This window comes from Teleopsis dalmanni, chromosome 2, assembly GCF_002237135.1.
Source record: "Teleopsis dalmanni isolate 2A chromosome 2, ASM223713v2, whole genome shotgun sequence".
Lineage (NCBI taxonomy): Eukaryota > Metazoa > Arthropoda > Insecta > Diptera > Diopsidae > Teleopsis > Teleopsis dalmanni.
Window position 1 is genome coordinate 132,223,604 of NC_051847.1, and position 12,116 is coordinate 132,235,719.

Genomic DNA, 12,116 nt, shown 5'->3' on the forward strand with positions numbered 1-12,116 from the left:
TAGTGTATTTATTTTTTTTCCAAACACTCAAATAAAATTTTTTGAATTTCATTTTGTACAAAAATAAAATATTTTTTCAGATGACAATAAACTTTGCAATGTTAACACAATAATTTTCATTGTGCTAAAAAATAAACTTAAAATTCTCATGTCATCTTTTATGATAAATTTAAGATGACATACTCATTATGGCTGTGATTAAAGAAAAAAAACCGAATGTATCTGGTTGTAAATGCATTTGTTATTATTAGAAATACTTACAAAAGTGTGCACATAAATTTTGTGCAAAACCCACTATGCAGACCTTGACCCTAACATGTATTTTTAAGAAGATACGAACGAATATCAGCTCAGCAACACTTATGTGTAGATACTTTGTTGAAATTTTTATATTAGAAAAATGTACAAAATAAAAAAAAATTTCGTATGCTTCATATATGAAATGAAAACAACCACAACAAAGTTGTTACATTTGCCAACATTGACTTTTGAATGTTGGCGCCACTACTCCAAGCAATACTTGACTGTGTCATCACGAATGCTTCTTAGCACAAAGAAAGATACATAACTTATACATACGAGAGAAATAAAAAATCCTCACACACAAAAACAACAAATTATTAAGAAAAAGAAACATTGTAACAACAATAATATAAGCAATAACAACAACAATAACAAAAATGACAACAACATAAATTATAACAGCAAATACAACAATCAAACTACTGCAATATCATTCATTAATCTTTTGTATCTTTGAGATACGCTGACTATTTCAAAGCGTTGCGGCTGCTGTTAGAATGAAAATTCAATGCGCTACGACAAAATGCACTGCAGAGTCTGTTCATTGAATTTTTTTTCTTCATAAAATATTTGTTTGTGTTTCTCAACCAAAGAAACACATCACAACAACAAAGATTTCGCAGTGTATCCATTAAGAGAAGTAACAACAGAAAAAGTATAAAAAAAGTATCTGAAATTGGAAATAAAAAAAGCCAAATATTGGCTTGATGCCTTTTGCTTTGGCTGTGCGGGTGTGTATATTTGATTTTGTGTGCTTCATGTCAAAACAATATGACAACAAAGGTTAGATGCAAAGCTTGAACTCTTTTTTGATGCGAAACACACAAATTGCTGTTACACTAGGCAAAACGACAACTGGAAGAATCGGAGATAAAAAAATAAGGGATATTCCAAAAAACAATAACAAAGTGATTTTAATAAGAGTTGAGCTATGAGGTTTTCTACTTCAAAGAACAAAGGAAAGATGTGATGAAAACGGTAGTACTACATGTGTGACATCTCCGAGTGAAAGCAAGGATAATTATTAAACAGTGAGATATTACACATTCTATGTTAAGTGAAATGTGCAAAGTTCTGTTATTGAAAATCTTTATTAAAATTTCATACAGTACAGTGTATGTTTCTATTTAGCAAACTTTGTTCTTTAGCAGAATAGGCGTTAGATAAAAATTTTGTTACACAAATCTGGGCAGAATTACAATAATATAAACTTTTGTTATTATCCTTAAATAATATTTAAGACTTTTATCATTGAAAATGACAATGTACGTTTCTTACGGAAAATACTTATTTTTCTTAGTACCGTTAGCTGGCACTTGGAGGCTTGCATATTTTACTGTATATACTAGGGTTATTCATTTTGTCTTGCAAGGTTCACGAAATGCAAGAATGCTATACGAAAATTGCAAGAGTATGAGAAGACCCCTGTTGCAGAATTGCAATATCAAAACGAAACACCTGTTTTGGCAGTATGCTACATCCAGATGTCAAAACAGCTGTTTTTTCGTCTCTTGGTTCGTTGCAACATAATATGGGAGTAGGTATAGCAATATTGCAAGCAATGGCAAGAAACTTTGTGGATGTAATCTGTGCATTTGTGCACCTTGCAATGAGTTTGCATGACAGAGTGAATACCCCTACTATGTTTGAATAATGTTAAACTGAACATAGACTTCTGGCGAGAGTCGAATGTGTTCAGGTCGCTGCAATGCTTATTTTGTGATTATTGAGCGAATAGTCAAAACGTATATTCATTTCTTTAGAGTTCAGAGGATCAGAGTTTTTTTTAAACTTTCGCGCTAAGAACATAACTTTGTACAATGAACTATTAAAAGTGTCAAGATAGCTTTTGGTGATAATGTGATTACATAACTAAAAGCATATGAATGATACGCACAAACGCCAATAAGATATTGAAGATGAAGCTAGCCCTAGACGTCTTAATACGTTTGTTAATGATAAAAACATAGACAAATTTAATAAATTATGATTGTTATTAAAAGGATTTATCTTTACTGAGGCTGCTGAAGACATAGGTATGTCATTCTATATGGTTTTGGATTGTTTTGGAGATGAAACAAATAGCAACAAAAGTTGTGATAGTTGATAGTTGCTTAACAATTTATGTGATAAAGACGAAATCATAGAGCGAAATCAAGATAATATCAAAAAAGATGTTATGTTACAATATAGTATTCTTACTCAAATTTGAAACTAATGTAGCATTTGTGTCTAAAATCCACGAGGGAAGATCTAATAAATAAACTTTAAAAATTACATAAATACTTTTGAAAAAATTATTATTACATATTATTATTTATATTCAATAAATGTATAAATATAAAAATAAATATATATATAAACTAATGTATTTTTAGGAGGTTTTGCAGTCTCAATTATTTATGAATAATTCAATATAAAAAATAATTCCAAGATCTCTGATGTTGGGTATTTGGCAATATTAGAAGTAGCTGTATAGTCATCAAAAAATTTAATTAATTAAAATAAAAAAGGAATTTTTATTGTAGTTCATTACTTTTCGAAACTGCTCTATATTATATATGTATATATTATATATGCATACATTATATATATATATATGTTATATATATATTATATTTATATATTTATATTTATTGTATATTTTTATATATTATTAAAAAATAATAATTTAAGAAATATATAGAAAAAATGGTTTAAAACAAAAAAGTGATCAGGAACATTTAGGAAAATAAAATAAATTTTTTTAAATTTCTTAATATAATTGGGTAAAATGAATGTTAAACTGAATGGCAAAAAAAAAATTCGTAAAAGATTCGATGAATATTTATATGCGAAGAATATAATTTTAAGAATTCTTAAATGCATAGTCAAAACATACAAATAATATACTTAAATTTCTAATTTTCTATTGTAATACAAAACATACTTTAAGTTTAGTTATTGGAAAATATCTATTAAAATTTAATTTTTTTATTTTATTATTTTTTAAGAATAAATATCTATCACAAAAAAATTGACATATCCAATTTATGAAACATTGACATATTAATTTTTTTTTGTATCACTTTAAAATGATAGTCATGACTAAAATTTGTAATACTCAGTGTTATGCAAATCAAAATGCCAGATATTGTCAGATGTCAAACAATTTTGTACAAATAAAAAAGTACAAAAAAGTAATTTCTGCAATGTCAACAAAACCATAAAATTCATAAATTCGTACAAATATTAAGTAAAATACATAAAATAGTTATAGCGTAAATAAAAATTTTATAATTTAATTTGTTTAATATACAAATTTATTATATAAATTTTTAATTTTATTATGTAAATTTTTAATTTTATTATTTTTATATATAAGTCTTGTGCTGTTATGTGACTTAATCCTGCATGAAAACAGTTTTGCCCTTTGGGCAATTATTGCTGAGATGCGGTTAATGTTAACACCGTAAAATGATGTAAATAAATTTTTTAAAAATATTTTTAAACTATTATTATTAAAATATAGTTTTAAATATGAAGAGGTTTAAGTTTAAAAATGTTTTGATTGTTTTATTATTTTGTCATCTGTCATATTGCATTTTTATATTAATGATAAGTAAGTTTTTTCGAATGACAATGTTAAATCTTCAAATATAATAAATAAATATCTATTAAAATGTTAGTATTTTATCATATTTATTAAGAATTCGATTTTTTCTTATATAAAATATATTAAAAATATTAAAATACTATTAACTCCATAATGACATTATTTTTATAGAATTGTCATTACAGAGTTAATTTATATCTACATTAATTAAATGTTATAAATAAATGATTGTAGTAAATAAACTATTTTATAGTACTTATTTTATCGACTTCATCTCAGCTATACTGTTTCACAACATATTAATGATTTATATAATATGACAAGAAATCTACTCTATGTCTTATTTTATTCTATATTTTATATTTTTATGCAATATTTTGAATATAATTTTTCTTTGTACTCAATATTTAGAAGACCAGTTTCATATACAGTATTTATCCAATACAAGTATATTAGGTTTATTGCTAAATAATAAAATTAAGGTGTAACTTTACAGACCATTTTTATGGCACATAACATAGCTATGTAGAATATATATTGCTATTGTTGCACACATTATATGACTTAAATTCCTATATGTATATAATCATAAAGAAATAATTCAAGTTGTATAAATTCGTAAAGAAATAAATTTAAGCTGGCTTAAACTCACTCACCTTCGTTCTACAATCCCAAGCCTAGAGTACGGCAAGCTGTCAGTCCAACTCTAATCAATTATAATAAAATATCAACCGGGTTTTCAGTAAAGCGGCGCTTATTGTACATACAGAATCATATCGAGTTATGACTCAATTTCAATTTAGTGGTTATTAGCGTATTAATTTTAATAAGATTTATTCGCAAAAATAGTGTTGTTTACTTCACAATGCATGCCTGTGGCCATCACAATATGTTGAGTAGTGTGCTTAATTTAAACGATTGTGTTTAAAATCCAGTTTCCTTTGATATAGTATTTAAAATATTAGTTTGATATTTAAACCAGTACAGGAAATATATAAAATACTGACAGTGAGATTGAGTAATATTTGTACTAGTTTACATTAAAAAATATCTAAATATGACAAATTAATTCATTTACCAAATTTATTTTTAATAATTATTAAAATCGTCACTATTCAATTAAAAAAAAAACAACGGTAAAGATAAAATCTACTTGCTGTTTTAAGAAAATCAAAGAATTTTATTATTTTACTTCATTAAATTACTTTATTAATTAGTTATTACACCTTTTGTAGTTTTTGTAGATACACAATTAGTGCTAAATTTTTACTGTAGTTAGTGCTATAGACATTCATAGAAAAAGTTATTGTGACTTTTTATGACTCTTAAGCAGTGATTCAGTTATTAGCGTTTATACTATTTTTATTTGCTATTTGCCATTCTTTCTTTTGTGGATAATACATATAGTTTGCCTGTTACATACTCTTCGATAACATTCTAGACGATATCTGAGGTCTGTCCATTGTCTTCTAGTATAGTTTTACTGCCGACTCCGATGTTATTAATTGCTTTAGATTGATTTCTCAGTCATTGCTGTGTAATTAAGTCAACGTAATATGCTTTCATTTATAATATTTTACCGCTTAAGCAGTGGTAGAGAGGGCATTAAGGAATAAATCCTCTCAGAGTTATAATGTACAGATAATCAACTGTAATTCACTGACAGAAAATATATTTTGTGGTGTATTCGTATTCCTTCCTTTCCTTGCAATACTGGCTATGACAATGATGGACTTTTCTTGTCAAACACTATAATATTATTGTAATTGTTTTTTTCTTCAGGAACACATTTCTTGTACTATTTATATACATACTCACAGTTTTGATGTACAACTGAACCCAGGCAAACCTGTGTTTTGAATGGAGTAAAAACTGGCACCTAACCGTAAAAATAGGTTTGCTTTGGTTTAGTACAGTATAGCTCGGTATCTACTTATATATGCATATAAATGGTTGAGTTGTTAAAATTTAAATTAGTTCAAAATTAGTTTGTATTTATAAACATAATAGATTATTTATACATTCAATATATTATAAATATGACTTAATATCAACTTTTCATTATTTTTAAAATATGTTACTGTATTATATCCTTTTTTTTCAAGATTTTCCATTTATATATTATAGTATTAATTTCTTTTAAAATATATTTTCTAGTAATATAGTTTTATAACAATATTTATTTATATCATTTGTTTTTGTTATTTTAGGTAAGACGAATAATCCCAAAACATATTACAAAGGTAAGAGATTAAAATATTGACCAGTACAGACTTAGGCCCATAATGAATATAAGTTTGCAAAACTGCCTACAAATCTGAAAAGAAAATATCGGACTAATAGAACCGACAATTAGATATATACTGTGACTCAAAAACGAAATCGATTTACATCTCGAAAACATTCGATTTACATCATGTAAGGATTCAGATATATATTATACATTTAAATAGAAAATGTATGGCAATTTAAACATTTAAGTTTAGTATGGATATTAAGTAAAATGGGTCTTTGGCAATCCAACCTCCGATATACATATTTCAATCTTCTCGGATAGCCAATCTGCCATTAAATCACTGTTAAGCACCTTACTCTGATCTATTATTACTCGAAATTGTCGTGTTTTTCCCAATGACCTAGTTAGATGCATTCAGGTTCAACACTTCTAGATTCTTCGCCATATAGATATGTTGGGTAACTGCAGGGCAGAGTAGCTTGCCAAGGCAGAGACTTCTCCCAAATATTCACTTCTCAGATATTACCGTTCCACTTGCAACAGCTACACTGGCAATGAAACAAAAATATTTAAACATAACCAAGCAACAAAGGGCTTTAAACAGAAAACGTACTAGTTAGTTACTCTAACTAAAGCGGAGTGTGTTCAGCACTTCGTATCGGTACTGAAGGGTCACTTTTTAATAGAGCGGCATACATAGAGATGTAGATCTTATCATCTAATCATTATCTTTATGTAGGTATGTCACTTAAGTCTTGAAGTATTAATTTTTTGTCATTTAATAACAACATTTACTTTCAGAGATATTATTATGCTGATTTTAACTAAAAATTACGTTTAAAGTATTAGGTATTAGGTAAGCATATCACTTACTTGGATTTCTGGAATAAAACGACGTGCTTACAGCAAACAACAAATTAATGACAGTAAAGCTTTAATGTAATAAAATTTACTAAAAATTGTGGGTGTTCAAATGTTTACCGATATATACTGCTGGATTGTTTATAATGAAATGTATAGAAAATATATTGCATATATGTTTTCCTTTATAAGATATATGAAACTTTTTAATATGCTTAGTAGAAATTTGTGTATCGTTCGAAACCTGGCAAAACCCTTTGGTCGGAAGTAAATAAAACGTTATTCGACCATATCTCAAAATCAAAATATTAGCGAGCAACAATAATTTAAAAAGAATAATAAGCAAGGAAAAGGAGCTAAGTTTGTCGGATAGTATAATTGTTGGTACTTAAAATTTTAAGCTAAAACGCTTAATTAATATTTGTAATTTGAATAATTAATTAATGGAGTATTATTTAATAAATTTTTAAATATTTGCATTATTTTATTGCTATTTACCATACATTCATGAGTTCGTACGTTTATACATTCTGCTCTTGTCTGTGGTAATCAAATTTTCTAATTCGTTCCGCATTTGCAACGACTAAAAGACCATAACATTTTTCTCGCGCTCTGCACTGCATGCGTTCAAGCACCTTGAAATTCGTTTTCATTCATTAAAAACGCAATTCATAATGAAAAGTTAACAAAACGTAGATACAAAAATGATATAAAAATATCATCGTCATACTCCATAATTACTTAAGCTAAAGTACACAATGTGTTTTCATTTTTGTTGTAATTATAAACAATTTCAAAGATTAAAACGAAACTGGTAAACATGAAAATATTAAAACGTCGATTAAAGCCACTAAAAGCCACCAAAAGCGCTGAGTTTATCAAGTAAACCTACTGGTCTACTGGTGGCACGTCATGGAGCATGTGTAGGAAAAAGATTTTGTACCAATTTAATGTTGATAACCGATCTCAAGAACTCGGGTTGTGGCAACTAAACTGAACCGGTTTCTATGTTATTTTTTGCTCCTATCATTTTATTTATTTTTAAAATGTTTTCTGTTCTTTGAAGTAACAAACAAAAGCGTTAAGGAGTTTTTTCTGGTGTCTTTTGTGTCTTGCTGAAAGAACCAACCAAGTCAAGTAACAGCTACTTTACATACGCTTGAGGCCACGAGCATAAATATTGCTACCGATTATGTACATAAATATGTAGAATTTGCGGTGTTACAAACGTTTAAAAGCCTAAATGTACCATACCTTTTGGGCTTAAACGGTTTGTTAATTATTGCCAGTTCAATATGACAAAAACGGTGCTAGAAATTATATAACAAAAAATATTTATGTATTGTTTTTAACTGTTTTTATAATTGCATTATTTGCTTAACTGGAAACAGTAAAAATTATTTTACTTAATTACTCATTACTTAATTATCTTATCTTATATAGGTTATTTTTTCGTCAGTGTGTTTAGTATTCTTTTTCTTAATAGGAAAAGTATTCTTAGTATTCCTTATTACACAGAATGGTCTAATTAAAATGCAGTTACCTATAAACTTTTACAATAATCGAATTCGCAACAACATATATCTATATCTAATTACATATGTCTATATTTCGCCTTATGACAGCTAATGTTCTCTGATTTAATTGAAACGTAATACTGTTACAGCGCTACATTTGATTGGGAGTCCAAACTGCACTGTTGTTAGAGACCTCGAATATTTTAATATAAATAAATTGTTCGTGTCTTGAACTAAAGCATGTTCGAAACTAACACATTCTTGAAACGTTGTAGTGGTGGTCGATAAATATTTCAGACACGTTTCGGAAAGTTAAGTTTCGATTTTAAAGAACTCCTTGTTATATTAAAGGGCAAACAGCTAAACACATAAAAAATTAGATTTTAAAAAAATAATCAAAAACAAAGTTAAAGTCTTACAAATTAAACTTTACTTTATTAAGAAAGGAGAAAATTCTCCCGATGTTTAGGATAAATTAAATCAAAGATCTTCTGCTCTGCTCTGATGATAACAAATCTTAATTGTTTAGTTTACTAATTAAAGACGATGCGCAAAAATACAGATATCGATTAGCCACAAAAAGCTAAGTATGATCGTTTGAAAAGTTTAAAATGGCCATGATTTTAACAAGTCCCTGCAATAACGAAAAACCAACCATGTGAAAGTTTGAAAAATATTTAGACACTATTGTCAATAAAACATTTAAGTGGTATAGAAATATAGAAATAGAAAATAAATAAACAAATTAATAAATAAATGAATAAATAAGTAAATATATAAATAAAACAAAAATTTTTATAGAATGTAAGTTTCAACAATTTTCTCCAACGTGCCAACTAACAACGGTTCACATTTTATTTGAAACGCTAAGTGGCCTCTACGGTCGGTAGATTAAAACCCGCTTAAATGTTCAATATGGGGTGTCTTGTAAGCTAAGGTCAGTTCTAAAAATGGATCTTATATATTATTGAATGAAGGTTTCGCAGGTTTAGATTTGTACAAAATGTGTCTCGTTTGTCAGCCGACTAAGACAAGACCTATGACTATCTTCCAAAATATTAATATTAAAAATATTATCTTCCAAAATATTTATTATTGGTTCAATATAATTCAATGTCAAATAAAAAAATACAACTTTTAAAAAAGCTGCACTTCAAATAGTTCGTTCGCTCTGTTCATATGTATGCAGTAATTCATTTGTAAACCTAATAAGCAATAATCTTGCTTACTACAAAAATTGTTTTTCTTCTGAAAACGAAATGTGCTATCTTCAGTATTCAGTCAGTATTTTAAGGACCCAGCATAATCAGCATATTCTACTGTCTACAACCAGTTCTTTGGCCTGAAATTCGTTTACTTTTAAGTATCTTTAGCGTATTGTTTTTCCTTTTTAATTATCTTCAAAATTAATACTTCAGAACAAATTTTAATGACACATAATTCCTTGCCAAGTAAACGCCTTCCTCTTCTTTATCTTCATTCCGAAATATCAATTTACTCTTTTCGAAATCCATTTCGTTTGTGTCTACTGAAAACTCTCATTATCAATCATAACTTTTTAGCCTAATTATCTTTTATGTGTACACTTTCTGACTTTTTATGGACAGACATATTTCTAGCACAATTCCTACATTCTGTTGCATATTTTACCAACTTTTCACATACTGAGTGAAAAAGAAATATGAAGAACTCTTGGAAAAAAAAAAAAAGAACAACAAAAACAAACTCATTAACTATCAGTAATCAAATCAACAAACAATTTCTGTTCTAAAAAAAGGAAGGGAGAAACGCATAAGGGAAAAAGATTTTAACACTGCGTGCTAGCTGGCTTCCAACTGACCTTAACCTATGTTTCAATAGCCATCAATCAGTCCGCTATTCTTCTTCCTTTGATTTTGTGCCTTTTTATGTGTTTAAACGTTTTCTTTTTGTTTTCCAGTTTTTTCCGTTTCCTTTTCTTTTTTTGTTTCTGTTACTTCGTCTGTTTTTCTCTTTCGTCGTTTTGTCTTTTTGCACAGCAAAACCCTTAAGAAATCAACAGCAATTTAACAATATTCGTAACTCAGCATTCGCTTGGCTTAGAAAATCCATTGAGAGTTGTTACCTCGTTCCTGTCTTTGGACGTTTTAATTGTTTATGATGAGCGTTTGGAAAAAAGTTATAAACACAATAGAATGTGATTTTGTGACCGAAGATTATAGTGCGCTTGGTCAGGTTGGGACGTTCAACTGCTACACACATAAGACTTCAAGAGTTAAGACAGATTTACACTGAAAAAAATTATGACTACGAATTTTGATATTAAAAGAAAATTTTAGTGTATGCATATATTGTATATAAATATATATGTGCTTTTTATATAATTAAGATTTTGTATGAAAATTTATATAATTATCGATTTAAGCAAAATTTATTATAAACCCATTAAATTATTATTTTCTTATTACAAATTTGTAAATAAATATATATGTGTTTTTTTTTAAATAAAATTCTGTATGAAAATTTATATAATTATCGATTACAGCAAAATCTATTATAAATCCATTAAACCCATTGTTTTCTTATTACAAATTGTTCTTGAACATATATTAAATATAAAATAATTATTTTTATGACAATATCTGAAACCAGATCATAAGTAAACATTTTTAATTGGGGAATAGTTAAATAGAAGATAGATAGATACACGAAAAATAACATACGGAGAATAGACGGAATCTACTAGAAAGAAAATCCAAATAATTGACGAAAATAAAAAATTATTCGGCATAGTTCTTTAGGGTCTCTCACATTAAAAATGATAATGATTAGAACAAAAAATATCAGGGATATTAATATTGCTAACAACTGACTCTTACCAAGAATAAGTTATTCAGTCTTTCGAATGAAGGGTATAATATTTGTTGTCAATGGTTTGCTATTATTGAAATAGGTAAAAGATATGACTGACTATTAAAATAAAGGTACAAATATTCAAATTTAGCTTTACTTCGAAGTTTTTTCATTTTTCATACGTTTACAACACTGTTATTATTGCGTGTGAAAGATAATTCGGTATATGGTGTAACATGTGAAGTTATGTTCAAAAAAATGAAAAAATTTCAAAGCCTTATATCTCAAAAACCTATTTCAAAAAAATTTTTTTCATAATATTTTTTTTAATTTAGTGGGAAGAATATCTGGGAAAACTATAGTGGCATTAAATATTTTTGAATTTTCTCTTGTTAACTGGTATCGGACATTTTGATATATGCTTTAAATTATGCCAAACACTCAATACTTTACTGAATTGTTAACATTGAAGATGTTAAGGATTGATTTCTTTAGTATAAGCACTATAAGAGGATGTAGTAACTATAAGAAAAATTATATATTGTTTTGTGATTTGTGTTTTGTGATTTGTGTTTTGCATTGTGATTACATTAGGTTGCATTTATAATTATAGTTTTATTTGAGGCACCTATTGTAGGGTATTCACCTATCTAATATTTCAAATATTAGTTGAAAAACTTTATTGCTATTAACTTTATGAAGTTTAAATGGTAATTCGATAACAAGAATAACAACTTTATAGTTCTTACTTTTTATTATAATCTGATCATTT